The sequence below is a fragment of the Ranitomeya variabilis genome, chromosome 3 (assembly GCF_051348905.1).
Source record: "Ranitomeya variabilis isolate aRanVar5 chromosome 3, aRanVar5.hap1, whole genome shotgun sequence".
Classification (NCBI taxonomy): Eukaryota; Metazoa; Chordata; class Amphibia; order Anura; family Dendrobatidae; genus Ranitomeya; species Ranitomeya variabilis.
In genome coordinates, this window is record NC_135234.1 from 3,906,384 (window position 1) to 3,931,684 (window position 25,301).

General features: G+C 46.2%; 1 protein-coding gene across 1 annotated transcript in view; it reads left to right on the top strand.

Moving 5' to 3' along the window:
- Positions 1-25,301, top strand: part of LOC143814896 (vang-like protein 1) — a 234,770-nt gene that overhangs the window by 67,539 nt on the left and 141,930 nt on the right. The gene's annotated exons all lie outside the window — the stretch shown is intronic.

Below are 25,301 nucleotides of genomic sequence, written 5' to 3' on the forward strand. Positions count from 1 at the left end.
CTGTAGTCACTGAACACAATCCTGATCACAGGTATCAGTGTAATCAGTATAACGGCACCGACCTGACACTGTCTGTAGTCACTGAGCACAATCCTGATCACAGGTATCAGTGTAATCAGTATAACGGCACTGACCTGACACTGTCTGTAGTCCCTGAGCACAATCCTGATCACAGGTATCAGTGTAATCAGTATAACGGTGCCGACCTGACACTGCCTGTAATCACTGAGCACAATCCTGATCACAGGTATCAGTGTAATCAGTATAACGGCACCGAACTGACACTGTCTGTAGTCACTGAGCACAATCCTGATCACAGGTATCAGTGTAATCAGTATAACGGCACCGACCTGACACTGTCTGTAGTCCCTGAGCACAATCCTGATCACAGGTATCAGTGTAATCAGTATAATGGCACCGACCTGACACTGCCTGTAATCACTGAGCACAATCCTGATCACAGGTATCAGTGTAATCAGTATAACGGCACCGACCTAACACTGTCTGTAGTCACTGAACACAATACTGATCACAGGTATCAGTGTAATCAGTATAACGGCACCGACCTGAAACTGTCTGTAGTCACTGAACACAATCCTGATCACAGGTATCAGTGTAATCAGTATAACGGCACCGACCTGACACTGTCTGTAGTCACTGAGCACAATCCTGATCACAGGTATCAGTGTAATCAGTATGACGGCACCGACCTGACACTGTCTGTAGTCACTGAGCACAATCCTGATCACAGGTATCAGTGTAATCAGTATAACGGCACCGACCTGACACTGCATGTAGTCATTGAGCACAATCCTGATCACAGGTATCAGTGTAATCAGTATAACGGCACCGACCTGACACTGTCTGTAGTCACTGAGCACAATCCTGATCACAGGTATCAGTGTAATCAGTATAACGGCACCGACCTGACACTGTCTGTTGTCATTGAGCACAATCCTGATCACAGGTATCAGTGTAATCAGTATAACAGCACAGACCTGACACTGTGTATAGTCACTGAGCACAATCCTGATCACAGGTATCAGTGTAATCAGTATAACAGCACCGACCTGACACTGTAGTCACTGAGCACAATCCTGATCACAGGTATCAGTGTAATCAGTATAACAGCACCGACCTGCCACTGTCTGTAGTCACTGAGCACAATCCTGATCACAGGTATCAGTGTAATCAGTATAACGTCACAGACCTGACACTGCCTGTAGTCACTGAGCACAATCCTGATCACAGGTATCAGTGTAATCAGTATAATTGCACCGACCTGACACTGTCTGTAGTCCCTGAGCACAATCCTGATCACAGGTATCAGTGTAATCAGTATAACGGCACTGACCTGACACTGTCTGTAGTCACTGAGCACAATCCTGATCACAGGTATCAGTGTAATCAGAATAACGGCACCGACCAGACACTGTCTATAGTCACTGAGCACAATCCTGATCACAGGTATCAGTGTAATCAGTATAACAGCACAGACCTGACACTGTGTATAGTCACTAAGCACAATCCTGATCACAGGTATCAGTGTAATCAGTATAACGGCACCGACCTTACACTGTCTGTAGTCACTGAGCACAATCCTGATCACAGGTATCAGTGTAATCAGTATAACGGCACCGACCTGACACTGTCTGTACTCACTGAGCACAATCCTGATCAGAGGTATCAGTGTAATCAGTATAACGGCACCGACCTGACACTGCCTGTAGTCACTGAGCACAATCCTGATCACAGGTATCAGTGTAATCAGTAAAACGGCACCGACCTGACACTGCCTGTAGTCACTGAGCACAATCCTGATCACAGGTATCAGTGTAACCAGTATAACGGCACCGACCTGACACTGCATGTAGTCATTGAGCACAATCCTGATCACAGGTATCAGTGTAATCAGTATAACGGCACGGACCTGACACTGTCTGTAGTCACTGAGCACAATCCTGATCACAGGTATCAGTGTAATCAGTATAACGGCACCGACCTGACACTGTCTGTAGTCACTGAGCACAATCCTGATCACAGGTATCAGTGTAATCAGTATAACAGCACAGACCTGACACTGTGTATAGTCACTGAGCACAATCCTGATCACAGGTATCAGTGTAATCAGTATAACAGCACCGACCTAACACTGTCTGTAGTCAATGAGCACAATCCTGATCACAGGTATCAGTGTAATCAGTATAACAGCACCGACCTGCCACTGTCTGTAGTCACTGAGCACAATCCTGATCACAGGTATCAGTGTAATCAGTATATCGTCACCGACCTGACACTGCCTGTAGTCACTGAGCACAATCCTGATCACAGGTATCAGTGTAATCAGTATAATTGCACCGACCTGACAATGTCTGTAGTCCCTGAGCACAATCCTGATCACAGGTATCAGTGTAATCAGTATAACGGTGCCGACCTGACACTGCCTGTAATCACTGAGCACAATCCTGATCACAGGTATCAGTGTAATCAGTATAACGGCACCGACCTGACACTGTCTGTAGTCACTGAACATCATACTGATCACAGGTATCAGTGTAATCAGTATAATGGCACCGACCTGACACTGTCTGTAGTCACTGAGCACAATCCTGATCACAGGTATCAGTGTAATCAGTATAACGGCATCGACCTGACACTGTCTGTAGTCACTGAGCACAATCCTGATCACAGGTATCAGTGTAATCAGTATAACGGCACCGACCTGACACTGTCTGTAGTCACTGAGCACAATCCTGATCACAGGTATCAGTGTAATCAGTATAACGGCACCGACCTGACACTGCCTGTATTCATTGAGCACAATCCTGATCACAGGTATCAGGTTAATCAGTATAACGGCACTGACCTGACACTGTCTGTAGTCACTGAGCACAATCCTGATCACAGGTATCAGTGTAATCAGTATAACGGCACCGACCTGACACTGCCTGTAGTCACTGAGCACAATCCTGATCACAGGTATCAGTGTAATCAGTATAACGGCATCGACCTGACACTGTCTGTAGTCACTGAGCACAATCCTGATCACAGGTATCACTGTAATCAGTATAACGGCACCGACCTGACACTGCCTGTATTCATTGAGCACAATCCTGATCACAGGTATCAGTGTAATCAGTATAACGGCACTGACCTGACACTGTCTGTAGTCACTGAGCACAATCCTGATCACAGGTATTAGTGTAATCAGTATAACGGCACCGACCTGACACTGTCTATAGTCACTGAGCACAATCCTGATCACAGGTATCAGTGTAATCAGTATAACAGCACAGACCTGACACTGTGTATAGTCACTAAGCACAATCCTGATCACAGGTATCAGTGTAATCAGTATAATTGCACCGACCTGACACTGTCTGTAGTCCCTGAGCACAATCCTGATCACAGGTATCAGTGTAACCAGTATAACGGCACCGACCTGACACTGCATGTAGTCATTGAGCACAATCCTGATCACAGGTATCAGTGTAATCAGTATAACGGCACGGACCTGACACTGTCTGTAGTCACTGAGCACAATCCTGATCACAGGTATCAGTGTAATCAGTATAACGGCACCGACCTGACACTGTCTGTAGTCACTGAGCACAATCCTGATCACAGGTATCAGTGTAATCAGTATAACAGCACAGACCTGACACTGTGTATAGTCACTGAGCACAATCCTGATCACAGGTATCAGTGTAATCAGTATAACAGCACCGACCTGACACTGTCTGTAGTCACTGAGCACAATCCTGATCACAGGTATCAGTGTAATCAGTATAACAGCACCGACCTGCCACTGTCTGTAGTCACTGAGCACAATCCTGATCACAGGTATCAGTGTAATCAGTATATCATCACCGACCTGACACTGCCTGTAGTCACTGAGCACAATCCTGATCACAGGTATCAGTGTAATCAGTATAATTGCACCGACCTGACACTGTCTGTAGTCCCTGAGCACAATCCTGATCACAGGTATCAGTGTAATCAGTATAACGGTGCCGACCTGACACTGCCTGTAATCACTGAGCACAATTCTGATCACAGGTATCAGTGTAATCAGTATAACGGCACCGACCTGACACTGTCTGTAGTCACTGAACATAATACTGATCACAGGTATCAGTGTAATCAGTATAACGGCACCGACCTGACACTGTCTGTAGTCACTGAGCACAATTCTGATCACAGGTATCAGTGTAATCAGTATAACGGCATCGACCTGACACTGTGTGTAGTCACTGAGCACAATCCTGATCACAGGTATCAGTGTAATCAGTATAACGGTGCCGACCTGACACTGTCTGTAGTCACTGAGCACAATCCTGATCACAGGTATCAGTGTAATCAGTATAACGGCACCGACCTGACACTGCCTGTATTCATTGAGCACAATCCTGATCACAGGTATCAGGTTAATCAGTATAACGGCACTGACCTGACACTGTCTGTAGTCACTGAGCACAATCCTGATCACAGGTATCAGTGTAATCAGTATAACGGCACCGACCTGACACTGCCTGTAGTCACTGAGCACAATCCTGATCACAGGTATCAGTGTAATCAGTATAACGGCATCGCCCTGACACTGTCTGTAGTCACTGAGCACAATCCTGATCACAGGTATTAGTGTAATCAGTATAACGGCACCGACCTGACACTGTCTATAGTCACTGAGCACAATCCTGATCACAGGTATCAGTGTAATCAGTATAACGGCACCGACCTGACACTGTCTGTAGTCCCTGAGCACAATCCTGATCACAGGTATCAGTGTAACCAGTATAACGGCACCGACCTGACACTGCATGTAGTCATTGAGCACAATCCTGATCACAGGTATCAGTGTAATCAGTATAACGGCACGGACCTGACACTGTCTGTAGTCACTGAGCACAATCCTGGTCACAGGTATCAGTGTAATCAGTATATCGGCACCGACCTGACACTGTCTGTAGTCACTGAGCACAATCCTGATCACAGGTATCAGTGTAATCAGCATAACAGCACAGACCTGACACTGTGTATAGTCACTGAGCACAATCCTGATCACAGGTATCAGTGTAATCAGTATAACAGCACCGACCTGACACTGTCTGTAGTCACTGAGCACAATCCTGATCACAGGTATCAGTGTAATCAGTAAAACAGCACCGACCTGCCACTGTCTGTAGTCACTGAGTACAATCCTGATCACAGGTATCAGTGTAATCAGTATATCGTCACCGACCTGACACTGCCTGTAGTCACTGAGCACAATCCTGATCACAGGTATCAGTGTAATCAGTATAATTGCACCGACCTGACACTGTCTGTAGTCCCTGAGCACAATCCTGATCACAGGTATCAGTGTAATCAGTATAACGGTGCCGACCTGACACTGCCTGTAATCACTGAGCACAATCCTGATCACAGGTATCAGTGCAATCAGTATAACGGCACCGACCTGACACTGTCTGTAGTCACTGAATATAATACTGATCACAGGTATCAGTGTAATCAGTATAACGGCACCGACCTGACACTGTCTGTAGTCACTGAGCACAATCCTGATCACAGGTATCAGTGTAATCAGTATAAAACATAGACCTGACACTGTGTATAGTCACTGAGCACAATCCTGATCACAGGTATCAGTGTAATCAGTATAACAGCACCGACCTGACACTGTCTGTAGTCACTGAGCACAATCCTGATCACAGGTATCAGTGTAATCAGTATAACAGCACCGACCTGACACTGTCTGTAGTCACTGAGCACAATCCTGATCACAGGTATCAGTGTAATCAGTATAACGGCACCGACCTGACACTGCCTGTAGTCACTGAGCACAATCCTGCTCACAGGTATCAGTGTAATCAGTATAACGGCACCGACCTGATATTGTCTGTAGTCACTGAACACAATCCTGATCACAGGTATCAGTGTAATCAGTATAATGGCACCGACCTGACACTGTCTGTAGTCACTGAGCACAATCCTGATCACATGTATCAGTGTAATTAGTATAACGGCACCGACCTGACACTGTCTGTAGTCCCTGAGCACAATCCTGATCACAGGTATCAGTGTAATCAGTATAACGGTGCCGACCTGACACTGTCTGAAATCACTGAGCACAATCCTGATCACAGGTATCAGTGTAATCAGTATAACGGCACAGACCTGACACTGTCTGTAGTCACTGAGCACAATCCTGATCACAGGTGTCAGTGTAATCAGTATAACGGCACCGACCTGACACTGCCTGTAGTCACTGAGCACAATCCTGATCACAGGTATCAGTGTAATCAGTATAACGGCACCGACCTGACACTGCCTGTAGTCACTGAGCACAATCCTGATCACAGGTATCAGTGTAATCAGTATAACGGCGCCGACCTGACACTGTCTATAGTCACTGAGCAGAATCCTGATCACAGGTATCAGTGTAAGGCCGGGATCACACATGCGAGAAAGACGTCTGTGTCTCGCATGTGAAACCCAAGCTCTGGCACCGGCACTTGGGAGCGGAGCGTGCAGCTCCATGTGTTCCTATGTGGCCGCACGCTCCGCTCCACAGTGCCGGCGCCAGAGCTTGGGTTTCACATGCGAGACACGGATGTCTTTCTCGCATGTGTGATCCCGGCCTAATCAGTATAACGGCACCGACCTGACACTGTCTGCAATTACTGAGCAAAATCCTGACCACAGGTATCAGTGTAATCAGTATAACGGCACCGAACTGACACTGTCTGTAATTACTGAGCAAAATCCTGATCAAAGGTATTAGTGTAATCAGTATAACGGCACCGACCTGCCGCTGTAGTCACTGAGCACAATCCTGATCACAGATATCAGTGTGATCAGTATAACGGCTCCGACATGACACTGTCTGTAATCACTGAGCACAATCCTGATCACAGGTATCAGTGTAATCAGTATAACGGCACCGAACTGACACTGTAGTCACTGAGCACAATCCTGATCACAGGTATCAGTGTAATCAGTATAACGGAACCGACCTGACACTGTCTGTAGTCACTGAGCACAATCCTGATCACAGGTATCAGTGTAATCAGTATAACAGCACAGACCTGGCACTGTGTATAGTCACTGAGCACAATCCTGATCACAGGTATCAGTGTAATCAGTATAACAGCACCGACCTGACACTGTCTGTAGTCACTGAGCACAATCCTGATCACAGGTATCAGTGTAATCAGTATAACTGCACCGACCTGACACTGTCTGTAGTCACTGAGCACAATCCTGATCACAGGTATCAGTGTAATCAGTATAAGGGCACCGACCTGACACTGCCTGTAGTCACTGAGCACAATCCTGATCACAGGTATCAGTGTAATCAGTATAACGGCACCGACCTGACACTGTCTGTAGTCACTGAGCACAATCCTGATCACAGGTATCAGTGTAATCAGTATAACGGAACCGACCTGACACTGTCTGTAGTCACTGAGCACAATCCTGATCACAGGTATCAGTGTAATCAGTATAACAGCACAGACCTGACACTGTGTATAGTCACTGAGCACAATCCTGATCACCGGTATCAGTGTAATCAGTATAACAGCACCGACCTGACACTGTCTGTAGTCACTGAGCACAATCCTGATCACAGGTATCAGTGTAATCAGTATAACAGCACAGACCTGACACTGTGTATAGTCACTGAGCACAATCCTGATCACAGGTATCAGTGTAATCAGTATAACAGCACCGACCTGACACTGTCTGTAGTCACTGAGCACAATCCTGATCACAGGTATCAGTGTAATCAGTATAACGGCACCGAACTGACACTGTCTGTAGTCACTGAGCACAATCCTGATCACAGGTATCAGTGTAATCAGTATAACGGCACCGACCTGACACTGCCTGTAGTCACTGAGCACAATCCTGATCACAGGTATCAGTGTAATCAGTATAACGGCACCGACCTGACACTGTCTGTAGTCACTGAGCACAATCCTGATCACAGGTATCAGTGTAATCAGTATAACGGAACCGACCTGACACTGTCTGTAGTCACTGAGCACAATCCTGATCACAGGTATCAGTGTAATCAGTATAACAGCACAGACCTGACACTGTGTATAGTCACTGAGCACAATCCTGATCACAGGTATCAGTGTAATCAGTATAACAGCACCGACCTGACACTGTCTGTAGTCACTGAGCACAATCCTGATCACAGGTATCAGTGTAATCAGTATAACGGCACCGACCTGACACTGTCTGTAGTCACTGAGCACAATCCTGATCACAGGTATCAGTGTAATCAGTATAACGGCACCGACCTGACACTGTCTGTAGTCACTGAGCACAATCCTGATCACAAGTATCAGTGTAATCAGTATAACGGCACCGACCTGACACTGCCTGTAGTCATTGAGCACAATCCTGATCACAGGTATCAGTGTAATCAGAATAACGGCACCAACCTGACACTGTCTGTAGTCACTGAGCACAATCCTGATCACAGGTATCAGTGTAATCAGTATAACGGCACCGACCTGACACTGTCTGTAGTCACTGAGCACAATCCTGATCACAGGTATCAGTGTAATCAGTATAAAAGCATAGACCTGACACTGTGTATAGTCACTGAGCACAATCCTGATCACAGGTATCAGTGTAATCAGTATAACAGCTCCGACCTGACACTGTCTGTAGTCACTGAGCACAATCCTGATCACAGGTATCAGTGTAATCAGTATAACAGCACCGACCTGACACTGTCTGTAGTCACTGAGCCCAATCCTGATCACAGGTATCAGTCTGATCAGTATAACGGCTCCGACATGACACTGTCTGTAATCACTGAGCACAATCTTGATCACAGGTATCAGTGTAATCAGTATAACGGCACCGAACTGACACTGTAGTCATTGAGCACAATCCTGATCACAGGTATCAGTGTAATCAGTATAACGGCGCCGACCTGACACTGTCTGTAGTCACTGAGCACAATCCTGATCACAGATATCAGTGTAATCAGTATAACGGCACCGACCTGACACTGTCTGTAGTCACTGAGCACAATCCTGATCACAGGTATCAGTGTAATCAGTATAACGGCACCGACCTCACACCGTCCGTAGTCACCGAGCACAATCCTGATCACAGGTATCAGTGTAATCAGTATATCGGCGCCGACCTGACACTGTCTGTAGTCACTGAGCACAATCCTGATCACAGGTATCAGTGTAATCAGTATAAAAGCATAGACCTGACACTGTGTATAGTCACTGAGCACAATCCTGATCACAGGTATCAGTGTAATCAGTATAACAGCACCGACCTGACACTGTCTGTAGTCACTGAGCACAATCCTGATCACAGGTATCAGTGTAATCAGTGTAACAGCACCGACCTGACACTGTCTGTAGTCACTGAGCCCAATCCTGATCACAGGTATCAGTGTAATCAGTATAACGGCACCGACCTGACACTGCCTGTAGTCACTGAGCACAATCCTGCTCACAGGTATCAGTGTAATCAGTATAACGGCACCGACCTGATATTGTCTGTAGTCACTGAACACAATCCTGATCACAGGTATCAGTGTAATCAGTATAACGGCACCGACCTGACACTGTCTGTAGTCACTGAGCACAATCCTGATCACATGTATCAGTGTAATTAGTATAACGCACCGACCTGACACTGTCTGTAGTCCCTGAGCACAATCCTGATCACAGGTATCAGTGTAATCAGTATAACGGTGCCGACCTGACACTGTCTGTAATCACTGAGCACAATCCTGATCACAGGTATCAGTGTAATCAGTATAACGGCACAGACCTGACACTGTCTGTAGTCACTGAGCACAATCCTGATCACAGGTGCCAGTGTAATCAGTATAACGTCACCAACCTGACGCTGCCTGTAGTCACTGAGCACAATCCTGATCACAGGTATCAGTGTAATCAGTATAACGGCACCGACCTGACACTGCCTGTAGTCACTGAGCACAATCCTGATCACAGGTATCAGTGTAATCAGTATAACGGCGCCGACCTGACACTGTCTATAGTCACTGATCAGAATTCTGATCACAGGTATCAGTGTAAGGCCGGGATCACACATGCGAGAAAGACGTCTGTGTCTCGCATGTGAAACCCAAGCTCTGGCACCGGCACTTGGGAGCGGAGCGTGCAGCTCCATGTGTTCCTATGTGGCCGCACGCTCCGCTCCACATTGCCGGCACCAGAGCTTGGGTTTCACATGCGAGACACGGACGTCTTTCTCGCATGTGTGATCCCGGCCTAATCAGTATAACGGTACCGACCTGACACTGTCTGCAATTACTGAGCAAAATCCTGACCACAGGTATCAGTGTAATCAGTATAACGGCACCGACCTGACACTGTCTGTAATTACTGAGCAAAATCCTGATCAAAGGTATTAGTGTAATCAGTATAACGGCACCGACACTGTCTGTAGTCACTGAGCACAATCCTGATCACAGGTATCAGTGTAATCAGTATAACAGCACCGACCTGACACTGTCTGTAGTCACTGAGCACAATCCTGATCACAGGTATCAGTGTAATCAGTATAACGGCACCGACCTGACACTGTCTGTAGTCACTGAGCACAATCCTGATCACAGGTATCAGTGTAATCAGTATATCGGCGCCGACCTGACACTGTCTGTAGTCACTGAGCACAATCCTGATCACAGGTATCAGTGTAATCAGTATAACGGCACCGACCTGACACTGTCTGTAGTCACTGAGCACAATCCTGATCACAGGTATCAGTGTAATCAGTATAACGGCACCGACCTGACACTGTCTGTAGTCACTGAGCACAATCCTGATCACAGGTATCAGTGTAATCAGTATAAAAGCATAGACCTGACACTGTGTATAGTCACTGAGCACAATCCTGATCACAGGTATCAGTGTAATCAGTATAACAGCACCGACCTGACACTGTCTGTAGTCACTGAGCACAATCCTGATCACAGGTATCAGTGTAATCAGTATAACAGCACCGACCTGACACTGTCTGTAGTCACTGAGCCCAATCCTGATCACAGGTATCAGTCTGATCAGTATAACGGCTCCGACATGACACTGTCTGTAATCACTGAGCACAATCTTGATCACAGGTATCAGTGTAATCAGTATAACGGCACCGAACTGACACTGTAGTCATTGAGCACAATCCTGATCACAGGTATCAGTGTAATCAGTATAACGGCGCCGACCTGACACTGTCTGTAGTCACTGAGCACAATCCTGATCACAGATATCAGTGTAATCAGTATAACGGCACCGACCTGACACTGTCTGTAGTCACTGAGCACAATCCTGATCACAGGTATCAGTGTAATCAGTATAACGGCACCGACCTCACACCGTCCGTAGTCACCGAGCACAATCCTGATCACAGGTATCAGTGTAATCAGTATATCGGCGCCGACCTGACACTGTCTGTAGTCACTGAGCACAATCCTGATCACAGGTATCAGTGTAATCAGTATAAAAGCATAGACCTGACACTGTGTATAGTCACTGAGCACAATCCTGATCACAGGTATCAGTGTAATCAGTATAACAGCACCGACCTGACACTGTCTGTAGTCACTGAGCACAATCCTGATCACAGGTATCAGTGTAATCAGTGTAACAGCACCGACCTGACACTGTCTGTAGTCACTGAGCCCAATCCTGATCACAGGTATCAGTGTAATCAGTATAACGGCACCGACCTGACACTGCCTGTAGTCACTGAGCACAATCCTGCTCACAGGTATCAGTGTAATCAGTATAACGGCACCGACCTGATATTGTCTGTAGTCACTGAACACAATCCTGATCACAGGTATCAGTGTAATCAGTATAACGGCACCGACCTGACACTGTCTGTAGTCACTGAGCACAATCCTGATCACATGTATCAGTGTAATTAGTATAACGCACCGACCTGACACTGTCTGTAGTCCCTGAGCACAATCCTGATCACAGGTATCAGTGTAATCAGTATAACGGTGCCGACCTGACACTGTCTGTAATCACTGAGCACAATCCTGATCACAGGTATCAGTGTAATCAGTATAACGGCACAGACCTGACACTGTCTGTAGTCACTGAGCACAATCCTGATCACAGGTGCCAGTGTAATCAGTATAACGTCACCAACCTTACGCTGCCTGTAGTCACTGAGCACAATCCTGATCACAGGTATCAGTGTAATCAGTATAACGGCACCGACCTGACACTGCCTGTAGTCACTGAGCACAATCCTGATCACAGGTATCAGTGTAATCAGTATAACGGCGCCGACCTGACACTGTCTATAGTCACTGATCAGAATTCTGATCACAGGTATCAGTGTAAGGCCGGGATCACACATGCGAGAAAGACGTCTGTGTCTCGCATGTGAAACCCAAGCTCTGGCACCGGCACTTGGGAGCGGAGCGTGCAGCTCCATGTGTTCCTCTGTGGCCGCACGCTCCGCTCCACATTGCCGGCACCAGAGCTTGGGTTTCACATGCGAGACACGGACGTCTTTCTCGCATGTGTGATCCCGGCCTAATCAGTATAACGGTACCGACCTGACACTGTCTGCAATTACTGAGCAAAATCCTGACCACAGGTATCAGTGTAATCAGTATAACGGCACCGACCTGACACTGTCTGTAATTACTGAGCAAAATCCTGATCAAAGGTATTAGTGTAATCAGTATAACGGCACCGACCTGACACTGTCTGTAGTCACTGAGCACAATCCTGATCACAGGTATCAGTGTAATCAGTATAACAGCACCGACCTGACACTGTCTGTAGTCACTGAGCACAATCCTGATCACAGGTATCAGTGTAATCAGTATAACGGCACCGACCTGACACTGTCTGTAGTCACTGAGCACAATCCTGATCACAGGTATCAGTGTAATCAGTATATCGGCGCCGACCTGACACTGTCTGTAGTCACTGAGCACAATCCTGATCACAGGTATCAGTGTAATCAGTATATTGGCACCGACCTGACACTGTCTGTAGTCACTGAGCACAATCCTGATCACAGGTATCAGTGTAATCAGTATAACGGCACCGACATGACACTGTCTGTAGTCACTGAGCACAATTCTGATCACAGGTATCAGTGTAATCAGTATATCGGCACCGACCTGACACTGTAGTCACTGAGCACAATCCTGATCACAGGTATCAGTGTAATCAGTATAACGGTGCTGACCTGACACTGCCTGTAATCACTGAGCACAATCCTGATCACAGGTATCAGTGTAATCAGTATAACGGCACCGACCTGACACTGTCTGTAGTCACTGAGCACTATCCTGATCACAGGTATCAGTGTATTCAGTATATCGGCACCGACTTGACACTGTAGTCACTGAGCACAATCCTGATCACAGATATCAGTGTAATCAGTATAACGGCACCGACCTCACACTGTCCATAGTCACTGAGCACAATCCTAATCACAGGTATCAGTGTAATCAGTATATCGGGGCCGACCTGACACTGTCTGTAGTCACTGAGCACAATCCTGATCACAGGTATCAGTGTAATCAGTATATTGGCACCTACCTGACACTGTCTGTAGTCACTGAGCACAATCCTGATCACAGGTATCAGTGTAATCAGTATAACAGCACCGACCTGACACTGTCTGTAGTCACTGAGCACAATTCTGATCACAGGTATCAGTGTAATCAGTATATCGGCACCGACCTGACACTGTTGTCACTTAGCACAATCCTGATCACAGGTATCAGTGTAATCAGTATAACGGTGCTGACCTGACACTGCCTGTAATCACTGAGCACAATCCTGATCACAGGTATCAGTGTAATCAGTATAACGGCACAGACCTGACACTGTCTGTAGTCACTGAGCACTATCCTGATCACAGGTATCAGTGTAATCAGTATAACAGCACCGACCTGACACTGTCTGTAGTCACTGAGCACAATCCTGATCACAGATATCAGTGTAATCAGTATATCGGCACCGACCTGACACTGTAGTCACTGAGCACAATCCTGATCACAGGTATCAGTGTAATCAGTATAACGGCACCAACCTGACACTGCCTGTAGTCACTGAGCACAATCCTGATCACAGGTATCAGTGTAATCAGTATAACGGTGCCGACCTGACACTGCCTGTAATCACTGAGCACAATCCTGATCACAGGTATCTGTGAAATCAGTATAACTGCACCGACCTGACACTGTCTGTAGTCACTGAGCACCATCCTGATCACAGGGTATCAGTGTAATCAGTATAACGGCACCGACCTGACACTGTCTGTAGTCACTGAGCACAATCCTGATCACAGGTATCAGTGTAATCAGTATAACGGCACCGATCTGACACTGTCTGTAGTCACTGAGCACAATTCTGATCACAGGTATCAGTGTAATCAGTATAACTGCACTGACCTGACACTGTAGTTACTGAGCATAATCCTGATCACAGGTATCAGTGTAATCAGTATAACGGCACCGACCTGACACTGCATGTAGTCACTGAGCACAGTCCTGATCACAGATATCAGTGTAATCAGTATATCGGCACCGACCTGACACTGTCTGTAGTCACTGAGCACTATCCTGATCACAGATATCAGTGTAATCAGTATAACGGCACCGACCTGACACTGTCTGTAGTCACTGAGCACAATCCTGATCACAGGTATCAGTGTAATCAGTATAACTGCACTGACCTGACACTGTAGTCACTGAGCATAATCCTGATCACAGGTATCAGTGTAATCAGTATAACGGCACCGACCTGACACTGCATGTAGTCACTGAGCACAGTCCTGATCACAGATATCAGTGTAGTCAGTATAACGGCGCCGACCTGACACTGTCTGTAGTCACTGAGCACAATCCTGATCACAGGTATCAGTGTAATCAGTATAACGGCACCGACCTGACACTGTCTGTAGTCACTGAGCACTATCCTGATCACAGGTATCAGTGTAATCAGTATAACAGCACCGACCTGACACTGTCTGAGGTCACTGAGCACAATCCTGATCACAGATATCAGTGTAATCAGTATAACGGCACTGACCTGACACTGCCTGTAGTCACTGAGCACAATCCTGATCACAGGTATCAGTGTAATCAGTATAACGGCGCCGACCTGACACTGCAGTCACTGAGCACAATCCTGATCACAGGTATCAGTGTAATCAGTATATCGGCACCGACCTGACACTGTAGTCACTGAGCACAATCCTGATCACAGGTATCAGTGTAATCAGTATAACGGTGCCGACCTGACACTGCCTGTAATCACTGAGCACAATCCTGATCACAGGTATCAGTGTAATCAGTATAACGGCACCGACCTGACACTGCCTGTAGTCACTGAGCACAATCCTGATCACAGGTATCAGTGTAATCAGTATAACGGCACCGACCTGACACTGTCTGTAGTCACTGAGCACAATCCTGATCACAGGTATCAGTGTAATCAGTATAACGGCGCCGACCTGACACTGTCTGTAGTCACTGAGCACAATCCTGATCACAGGTATCATTGTAATCAGTATAACGGCACCGACCTGACACTGTCTGTAGTCACTGAGCACAATCCTGATCACAGGTATAAGTGTAATCAGTATAACGGCACCGACCTGACACTGTCTGTAGTCACTGAGCACAATCCTGATCACAGGTATCCGTGTAATCAGTATAACGGCACCGACCTGACACTGTCTGTAGTCACTGAGCACAATCCTGATCACAGATATCAGTGTAATCAGTATAACGGCACCGACCTGACACTGTCTGTAGTCACTGAGCACAATCCTGATCACAGGTATCCGTGTAATCAGTATAACGGCACCGACCTGACACTGTCTGTAGTCACTGAGCACAATCCTGATCAGAGGTATCAGTGTAATCAGTATAACTGCACTGACCTGACACTGTAGTCACTGAGCATAATCCTGATCACAGGTATCAGTGTAATCAGTATAACGGCACCGACCTGACACTGCATGTAGTCACTGAGCACAGTCCTGATCACAGATATCAGTGTAATCAGTATATCGGCACCGACCTGACACTGTCTGTAGTCACTAAGCACAATCCTGATCACAGATATCAGTGTAATCAGTATAATGGCACCGACCTGACACTGTCTGTAGTCACTGAGCACAATCCTGATCACAGGTATCAGTGTAATCAGTATAACGGCACCGACCTGACACTGTCTGTAGTCACTGAGCACAATCCTGATCACAGGTATCAGTGTAGTCAGTATAACGGCGCCGACCTGACACTGTCTGTAGTCACTGAGCACAATCCTGATCACAGGTATCAGTGTAATCAGTATAACGGCACCGACCTGACACTGTCTGTAGTCACTGAGCACTATCCTGATCACAGGTATCAGTGTAATCAGTATAACAGCACCGACCTGACACTGTCTGAGGTCACTGAGCACAATCCTGATCACAGATATCAGTGTAATCAGTATAACGGCACTGACCTGACACTGCCTGTAGTCACTGAGCACAATCCTGATCACAGGTATCAGTGTAATCAGTATAACGGCGCCGACCTGACACTGCAGTCACTGAGCACAATCCTGATCACAGGTATCAGTGTAATCAGTATATCGGCACCGACCTGACACTGTAGTCACTGAGCACAATCCTGATCACAGGTATCAGTGTAATCAGTATAACGGTGCCGACCTGACACTGCCTGTAATCACTGAGCACAATCCTGATCACAGGTATCAGTGTAATCAGTATAACGGCACCGACCTGACACTGCCTGTAGTCACTGAGCACAATCCTGATCACAGGTATCAGTGTAATCAGTATAACGGCACCGACCTGACACTGTCTGTAGTCACTGAGCACAATCCTGATCACAGGTATCAGTGTAATCAGTATAACGGCGCCGACCTGACACTGTCTGTAGTCACTGAGCACAATCCTGATCACAGGTATCATTGTAATCAGTATAACGGCACCGACCTGACACTGTCTGTAGTCACTGAGCACAATCCTGATCACAGGTATAAGTGTAATCAGTATAACGGCACCGACCTGACACTGTCTGTAGTCACTGAGCACAATCCTGATCACAGGTATCCGTGTAATCAGTATAACGGCACCGACCTGACACTGTCTGTAGTCACTGAGCACAATCCTGATCACAGATATCAGTGTAATCAGTATAACGGCACCGACCTGACACTGTCTGTAGTCACTGAGCACAATCCTGATCACAGGTATCCGTGTAATCAGTATAACGGCACCGACCTGACACTGTCTGTAGTCACTGAGCACAATCCTGATCAGAGGTATCAGTGTAATCAGTATAACTGCACTGACCTGACACTGTAGTCACTGAGCATAATCCTGATCACAGGTATCAGTGTAATCAGTATAACGGCACCGACCTGACACTGCATGTAGTCACTGAGCACAGTCCTGATCACAGATATCAGTGTAATCAGTATATCGGCACCGACCTGACACTGTCTGTAGTCACTAAGCACAATCCTGATCACAGATATCAGTGTAATCAGTATAATGGCACCGACCTGACACTGTCTGTAGTCACTGAGCACAATCCTGATCACAGGTATCAGTGTAATCAGTATAACGGCACCGACCTGACACTGTCTGTAGTCACTGAGCACAATCCTGATCACAGGTATCAGTGTAGTCAGTATAACGGCGCCGACCTGACACTGTCTGTAGTCACTGAGCACAATCCTGATCACAGGTATCAGTGTAATCAGTATAACGGCACCGACCTGACACTGTCTGTAGTCACTGAGCACTATCCTGATCACAGGTATCAGTGTAATCAGTATAACAGCACCGACCTGACACTGTCTGAGGTCACTGAGCACAATCCTGATCACAGATATCAGTGTAATCAGTATAACGGCACTGACCTGACACTGCCTGTAGTCACTGAGCACAATCCTGATCACAGGTATCAGTGTAATCAGTATAACGGCGCCGACCTGACACTGCAGTCACTGAGCACAATCCTGATCACAGGTATCAGTGTAATCAGTATATCGGCACCGACCTGACACTGTAGTCACTGAGCACAATCCTGATCACAGGTATCAGTGTAATCAGTATAACGGTGCCGACCTGACACTGCCTGTAATCACTGAGCACAATCCTGATCACAGGTATCAGTGTAATCAGTATAACGGCACCGACCTGACACTGCCTGTAGTCACTGAGCACAATCCTGATCACAGGTATCAGTGTAATCAGTATAACGGCACCGACCTGACACTGTCTGTAGTCACTGAGCACAATCCTGATCACAGGTATCAGTGTAATCAGTATAACGGCGCCGACCTGACACTGTCTGTAGTCACTGAGCACAATCCTGATCACAGGTATCATTGTAATCAGTATAACGGCACCGACCTGACACTGTCTGTTGTTGTGAATTTGCTTTTTGCTCCCTCTAGTGGTTACTAGTTTTTTGACTCTGGTTTTTCTGTCATTCCTTTTATCCGCACCTGGGTCGTTAGTTAGGGGTGTTGCTATTTAAGCTCCCTAGACCTTCAGTTCAATGCCTGGCAACGTAGTTTGCCAGGCCAGTATTAAATGTTTAATGCGTTGCAGAAGAGGGATTATAAGAAAGAAGATTCTGAGTTTGTTTTTTTTTCTTTCTTCTTCCCCTTTACCTCAGAGAGGCTATGCTTGCTGCAGACATGAATGTCCAGACCTTGATTACAAGTGTGGACCAGCTGGCTACTCGTGTGCAGGGCATACAAGACTATGTTATCAGAAATCCTAGGTCAGAACCTAAAATACCGATTCCTGAACTGTTTTCCGGAGACAGGTTTAAGTTTAGGAATTTTGTGAATAATTGTAAATTGTTTTTGTCCCTGAGACCCTGTTCATCTGGAGACTCTGCTCAGCAAGTAAAAATTGTTATTTCGTTCTTACGGGGCGACCCTCAGGATTGGGCTTTTTCGCTGGCGCCAGGAGATCCGGCATTGGCTGATATTGATGCTTTTTTTCTGGCGCTCGGTTTACTTTATGAGGAACCCAATCTTGAGATTCAGGCAGAAAAGGCCTTGCTGGCTATGTCTCAGGGGCAGGACGAGGCTGAAGTGTATTGCCAAAAATTTCGGAAATGGTCCGTGCTGACACATTGGAACGAGTGTGCACTGGCCGCTAATTTTAGAAATGGCCTATCTGAAGCCATTAAGAATGTTATGGTGGGTTTTCCCATTCCCACAGGTCTCAATGATACTATGGCACTGGCTATTCAAATTGACCGGCGGTTGCGGGAGCGCAAAACCGCAAATTCCCTCATGGTGTTGTCTGAACAGACACCTAATTCGGTGCAATGTGATAGAAAAACCGCAAATTCCCTCATGGTGTTGTCTGAACAGACACCTGATTTAATGCAATGTGATAGAATCCTGACTAGAAATGAGCGGAAAATTCATAGACGCCGGAATGGCTTGTGCTACTACTGTGGTGATTCTACACATGTTATCTCAGCATGCTCTAAACGTATAGCTAAGGTTGTTAGTCCTGTCACCGTTGGTAATTTGCAACCTAAATTTATTCTGTCTGTAACTTTGATTTGCTCACTGTCGTCTTATCCTGTCATGGCGTTTGTAGATTCGGGTGCTGCCCTGAGTCTCATGGATCTGTCATTTGCTAAGCACTGTGGTTTTACTCTTGAACCATTAGAAAATCCTATTCCTCTTAGGGGTATTGATGCTACGCCATTGGCAGCAAATAAACCGCAGTATTGGACCTTACAAGATATTGGAAATCCTTAATCCTGTATCTTTTCGTCTGGATCTTCCTGTGTCGTTTGCTATTCACAATGTATTTCATAGGTCCTTGTTGCGGCGGTACATTGTGCCTGTAGTTCCTTCTGCTGAGCCTCCTGCTCCGGTGTTAATTGAGGGCGAGTTGGAGTACGTGGTGGAGAAGATCTTGGATTCTCGCCTCTCCAGGCGGAGGCTTCAGTACCTGGTCAAGTGGAAGGGCTATGGTCAGGAGGATAATTCCTGGGTGGTCGCCTCTGATGTTCATGCGGCCGATTTAGTTCGTGCCTTTCATGCCGCTCATCCTGATCGCCCTGGTGGTCGTGGTGAGGGTTCGGTGACCCCTCACTAAGGGGGGGGTACTGTTGTGAATTTGCTTTTTGCTCCCTCTAGTGGTTACTAGTTTTTTGACTCTGGTTTTTCTGTCATTCCTTTTATCCGCACCTGGGTCGTTAGTTAAGGGTGTTGCTATTTAAGCTCCCTGGACCTTCAGTTCAATGCCTGGCAACGTAGTTATCAGAGCTAGTCTGCTGTGCTCTTGTCTACTGATCCTGGTTCCAGTTATATCAGCTAAGTCTGCCTTTTGCTTTTTGCTATTTGTTTTGGTTTTGTATTTTTGTCCAGCTTGTTCCAAATCTATATCCTGACCTTTGCTGGAAGCTCTAGGGGGCTGGTGTTCTCCCCCCGGACCGTTAGACGGTTCGGGGGTTCTTGAATTTCCAGTGTGGATTTTGATAGGGTTTTTGTTGACCATATAAGTTACCTTTCTTTATTCTGCTATCAGTAAGCGGGCCTCTCTGTGCTAAACCTGGTTCATTTCTGTGTTTGTCATTTCCTCTTACCTCACCGTTATTATTTGTGGGGGGCTTCTATCCAGCTTTGGGGTCCCCTTCTCTGGAGGCAAGAAAGGTCTTTTGTTTTCCTCTACTAGGGGTAGCTAGATTCTCCGGCTGGAGCGTGTCATCTAGAATCAACGTAGGAATGATCCCCGGCTACTTCTAGTGTTGGCGTTAGGAGTAGATATATGGTCAACCCAGTTACCACTGCCCTATGAGCTGGATTTTTGTATTCTGCAGACTTCCACGTACCTCTGAGACCCTCGCCATTGGGGTCATAACAGTCTGTAGTCACTGAGCACAATCCTGATCACAGGTATCCGTGTAATCAGTATAACGGCACCGACCTGACACTGTCTGTAGTCACTGAGCACAATCCTGATCACAGATATCAGTGTAATCAGTATAACGGCACCGACCTGACACTGTCTGTAGTCACTGAGCACAATCCTGATCACAGGTATCCGTGTAATCAGTATCACGGCACCGACCTGACACTGCCTGTAGTCACTGAGCACAATCCTGATCACAGATATCAGTGTAATCAGTATAACGGCACCGACCTGACACTGTCTGTAGTCACTGAGCACAATCCTGATCACAGGGCACGTTAAGCACATGCGATTACCTTGTTTTAATATCTGGAATGTTATTTGTGATTTATAGGAGTTTCATTTGATTTTGCATAGCTGTGGGCCATATACAGCTCTGGCAAAAATTAAGAGACCACTGCAAAACGTTCAGTTTCTCTGATTTTTCTCTTTATAGGTATATTTTTGAGTAAAATGTAAATTGTTATTTTACTCTATAAACTTCTGACAACATGTCTCCGAAGTTCCAAGTTAGGCTGCCATCACACTATCAGTATTTGGTCAGTATTTCACATCAGTATTTGTAGCCAAAACCAGGAGTGGGTGATAAATACAGAAGTGGGGCAGATGTTTCTGTTATACTTTTCCTCTATTTGTTCCACTCCTGGTTTTGGCTTACAAATACTGATGTAAAATACTGACCACATACTGCTAGTGTGACGGCAGCCTAATACATTTTGTATTTATTTTCTGAAAATGAGAAATGGTTAAAATAACAAAAAATGCATTGCTTGCAGACCTCAAATAATGCAAAAAAAAAACAACAAGTTAATAATCGTTTAGAAACAACAGTACTAATGTTTTAACTCAGAAAGATTTCAGAAATCAATATTTTGTGGAGTAACCATGATTTTTAATCACAGCTTTGGGTTAGGTTTAGGGTTAACCCTAACCCTAACCATCATTTCTGTCCAGGCCTACTGTATTTCATGAGTTTTATTTATTTTTTTTTAATTCTGTGGAAGCATGGTTGAAAAGGAATGTCTGACTTTAATTTGTTCATTTTCATAGCTTTTTAATTTAATTTATTGCCATCTCTGTGTGCGGTTCCACCATTACTCCAAAGCAACATGCCCGCTGCCTTGGAGTCATCCTTGATTCCGAGCTTTCATTCACCCCCCACATCCGATCACTGGCTCGCTCTTCTTATCTGCATCTCAAAAACATTTCCAGAATTCGCCCTTTTCTCACTTTCGACTCTGCAAAAACTCTTACTGTCTCACTTATTCATTCTCGTCTGGACTATTGTAACTCTCTACTAATTGGCCTACCTTTTACCAGACTCTCCCCGCTCCAATCTGTCCTGAATGCTGCTGCCAGGATCATATTCCTCGCCAACCGTTACACCGATGCCTCTACCTTGTGCCAGTCATTACACTGGCTACCCATCCAATCCAGAATCCAGTACAAAACTACTACCCTCATCCACAAAGCACTCCATGGCTCAGCACCACCCTACATCTCCTCTCTGGTCTCAGTCTACCAACCTACCCGTGCCCTCCGCTCTGCTAATGACCTCAGGTTAGCATCCTCAATAATCAGAACCTCCCACTCCCGTCTCCAAGACTTTACACGTGCGGCGCCGATTCTTTGGCATGCACTACCTAGGTTAATACGATTAATCCCCAATCCCCACAGTTTTAAGCGTGCCCTAAAAACTCATTTGTTCAGATTGGCCTACCGCCTCAACGCATTAACCTAATTATCCCTGTGTGGCCTATTAATAAAAAAACAACAACATAATCACGTTCCTCCATCATGTTCTCATACACTTTATGCAGTTAATAGCCTCTGTGTCTGTACTGTTACATACTTAGGCAGTTAACTGGTTCATGCAGCTTTACATGAACACCCGAGCCTTACACTATGGCTGGTCCGAATAACTAAAGCAATTGTTACCATCCACCTCTTGTGTCTCCCCTTTTCCTCATAGATTGTAAGCTTGCGAGCAGCAGGGCCCTCATTCCTCCTGGTATCTGTTTTGAACTGTGATTTCTGTTATGCTGTAATGTCTGTTGTCTGTATAAGTCCCCTCTATAAGTTGTAAAGCGCTGCGGAATATGTTGGCGCTATATAAATAAAATTATTATTATTATTATTATTTATTATTATTTATTATTACTTTTGTCAGATTCAAGTTACTTCTGTGGCCATTGTGGGTTTTTCTGTCATTAAACGAGGGGTACCAACAATTTTAACCACACGTGTATATGCCTGCTGAAAAAAAACACTTCAAGTGATGATGGATGATATGGTGGCACAGGAGGAACAGGAACTATTCACACCATTATTAGGCCTGTTGTCCACACATGGCTCGGAGGGTGGGTTCCTGTACCCACAGCAGCCTGGTACATAAGTGGCCAGCCAAAGGACAGTTTTGGAGGATGAGAGAGGACATTGAGGAACTGTGTTTCCAGCAGGGTGGCACTTAAAGCAGGTCACAGGCATCACTGGAGGGATACAGAGGATCCAGACCATACACATCCCACTGAGAACAGCTTGTCATTGACTCTTGGCATACTGGCACACATGAGCTAATATATGCTGTTGTACCTGCGGAATGACCACCGAGTTGAGTTGCTCGTATTGTTACCAGTACGGATTAATGGGTGGACAACCTACCGGATCCCTATTACAACAACATAGCATCCTTACTTCCGTACCTAGACTGAAATTGCAAAATGTGTCAATACAAACACACACTGGTAGAGAAACTACTGGTGGGTTTCCCACCTGAGAACGGTGGCACAGTGGAAGAACAAGAGCATGTTTCCAGCGCAGCTGGGGCACCCACTAGCACCTTGGAAGGCAGGGTTAGCATGGCTGAAATGTGGAAACAGAGGGCTGAGACAAAAGAATAGTCAGGTCACAGTCCAGGGGTCAAGAGCCAGGAGGATAAGTCATAGACAGAGGGATGAGACAAAAGAATAGTCAGGTCACAGTCCAGGGGTCAGAAACCAGGAGTGTACATCATAGACAGAGGGGTGAGACAAATCAATGGTCAGGTCACAGTCCTGGGTTCAGAAGCCAGGAGGGTAACTCACAGACAGAGGAGTGAGACAAAACAATAGTCAGGTCACTGTCCAGGGGTCGATTTACCAGGAGTGTATATCATAGACAGATGGATGAGATGAAAGAATAGTCAGGTCCTGGTACAGGGTTCAGAAGCCAGGAATGTACATCATAGACAGAGGGATGAGACAAAACAGCAGTCGCGTACAGGGGTAAGAAGCCAGGAGTGTACATCATAGACAGAGTAGTGAGACAAAAGAATAGTCAGGTCACGGCACAGGGTTCAGAAGCCAGGAGGGTACATCGTAGACAGAGGGGTGAGACAAAAGAATAGTCAGGTCACAGTCCATGGGTTGAAATACCAGGAAGACAGTGGATCAAGCAAAGGGTCAAAGCAAATGGATGGTCAGAGCACTGTCCTACATCAGGCAGCAGAAGATCAGAGCACAGGCAAATAAGGAAAACATACACCAGTGGGCAAGAAGCTACAATTGCCTCTGGTCTGGGGCAAAGAGCTGGCTAAAAAGCCAGGTAATTAGCCAAACAGGAGGCACATGGACGAAGCTCAGGCAGCACCTGTCACGATACCCGAGTATTAATGCTGCAGGGGAAACTGCACCCAGCAGCAATGGAGCTGGACCAGACACCGGGTAACTAATATGATCACCAACGGGACCTTACACATGAGACAGAGTGATCAGGTAAAGCAACAGGACCTTAGACCATGTGACAGAGTGGGAGGCGGTCAGGGGGTGGAGCCAGACGCCGGGAAACAGAGAAGGGACAAAGCATAAAAGAATAGTGAAAAAAGCAGAGGTCGTAGCCAGGAGATTACAAGATACCAACAGGGAGAGTCAGGGAATAGTCAGAAGCCAATCCAAAAGTCAGTTATCCAGGAAAACGAATAAAGCAGGTGACAGCAAGGCAATATGCAAGCCAGCACACACTTCAGAGGTCAAGCATACAGACTGCAGAAAACCTATAGCTGACAAGGATACCAGGTTAGGAGCGAGTTTAAATAGCCCTCCCATTTGAAAGAGAGGCTAACAACATTAACAATGAGAGAACAGGGCATTAACCTTGTCCTAACCATGACCGCACCTTACGTTCGATTGGAGGTCTAAACTGTAATTCAAGACACTGACAGCTCATCATGCCCCTGTCCTAGATTGGACGGCAGACAGTAATTCTGTGTGTCCAGACACACTGAAAGGTGGAATTGTGACAGTTGTTGTTTTTTTGTTGTTTGTGCCCATGTGGTCCCATAGTTCCCAGAATGA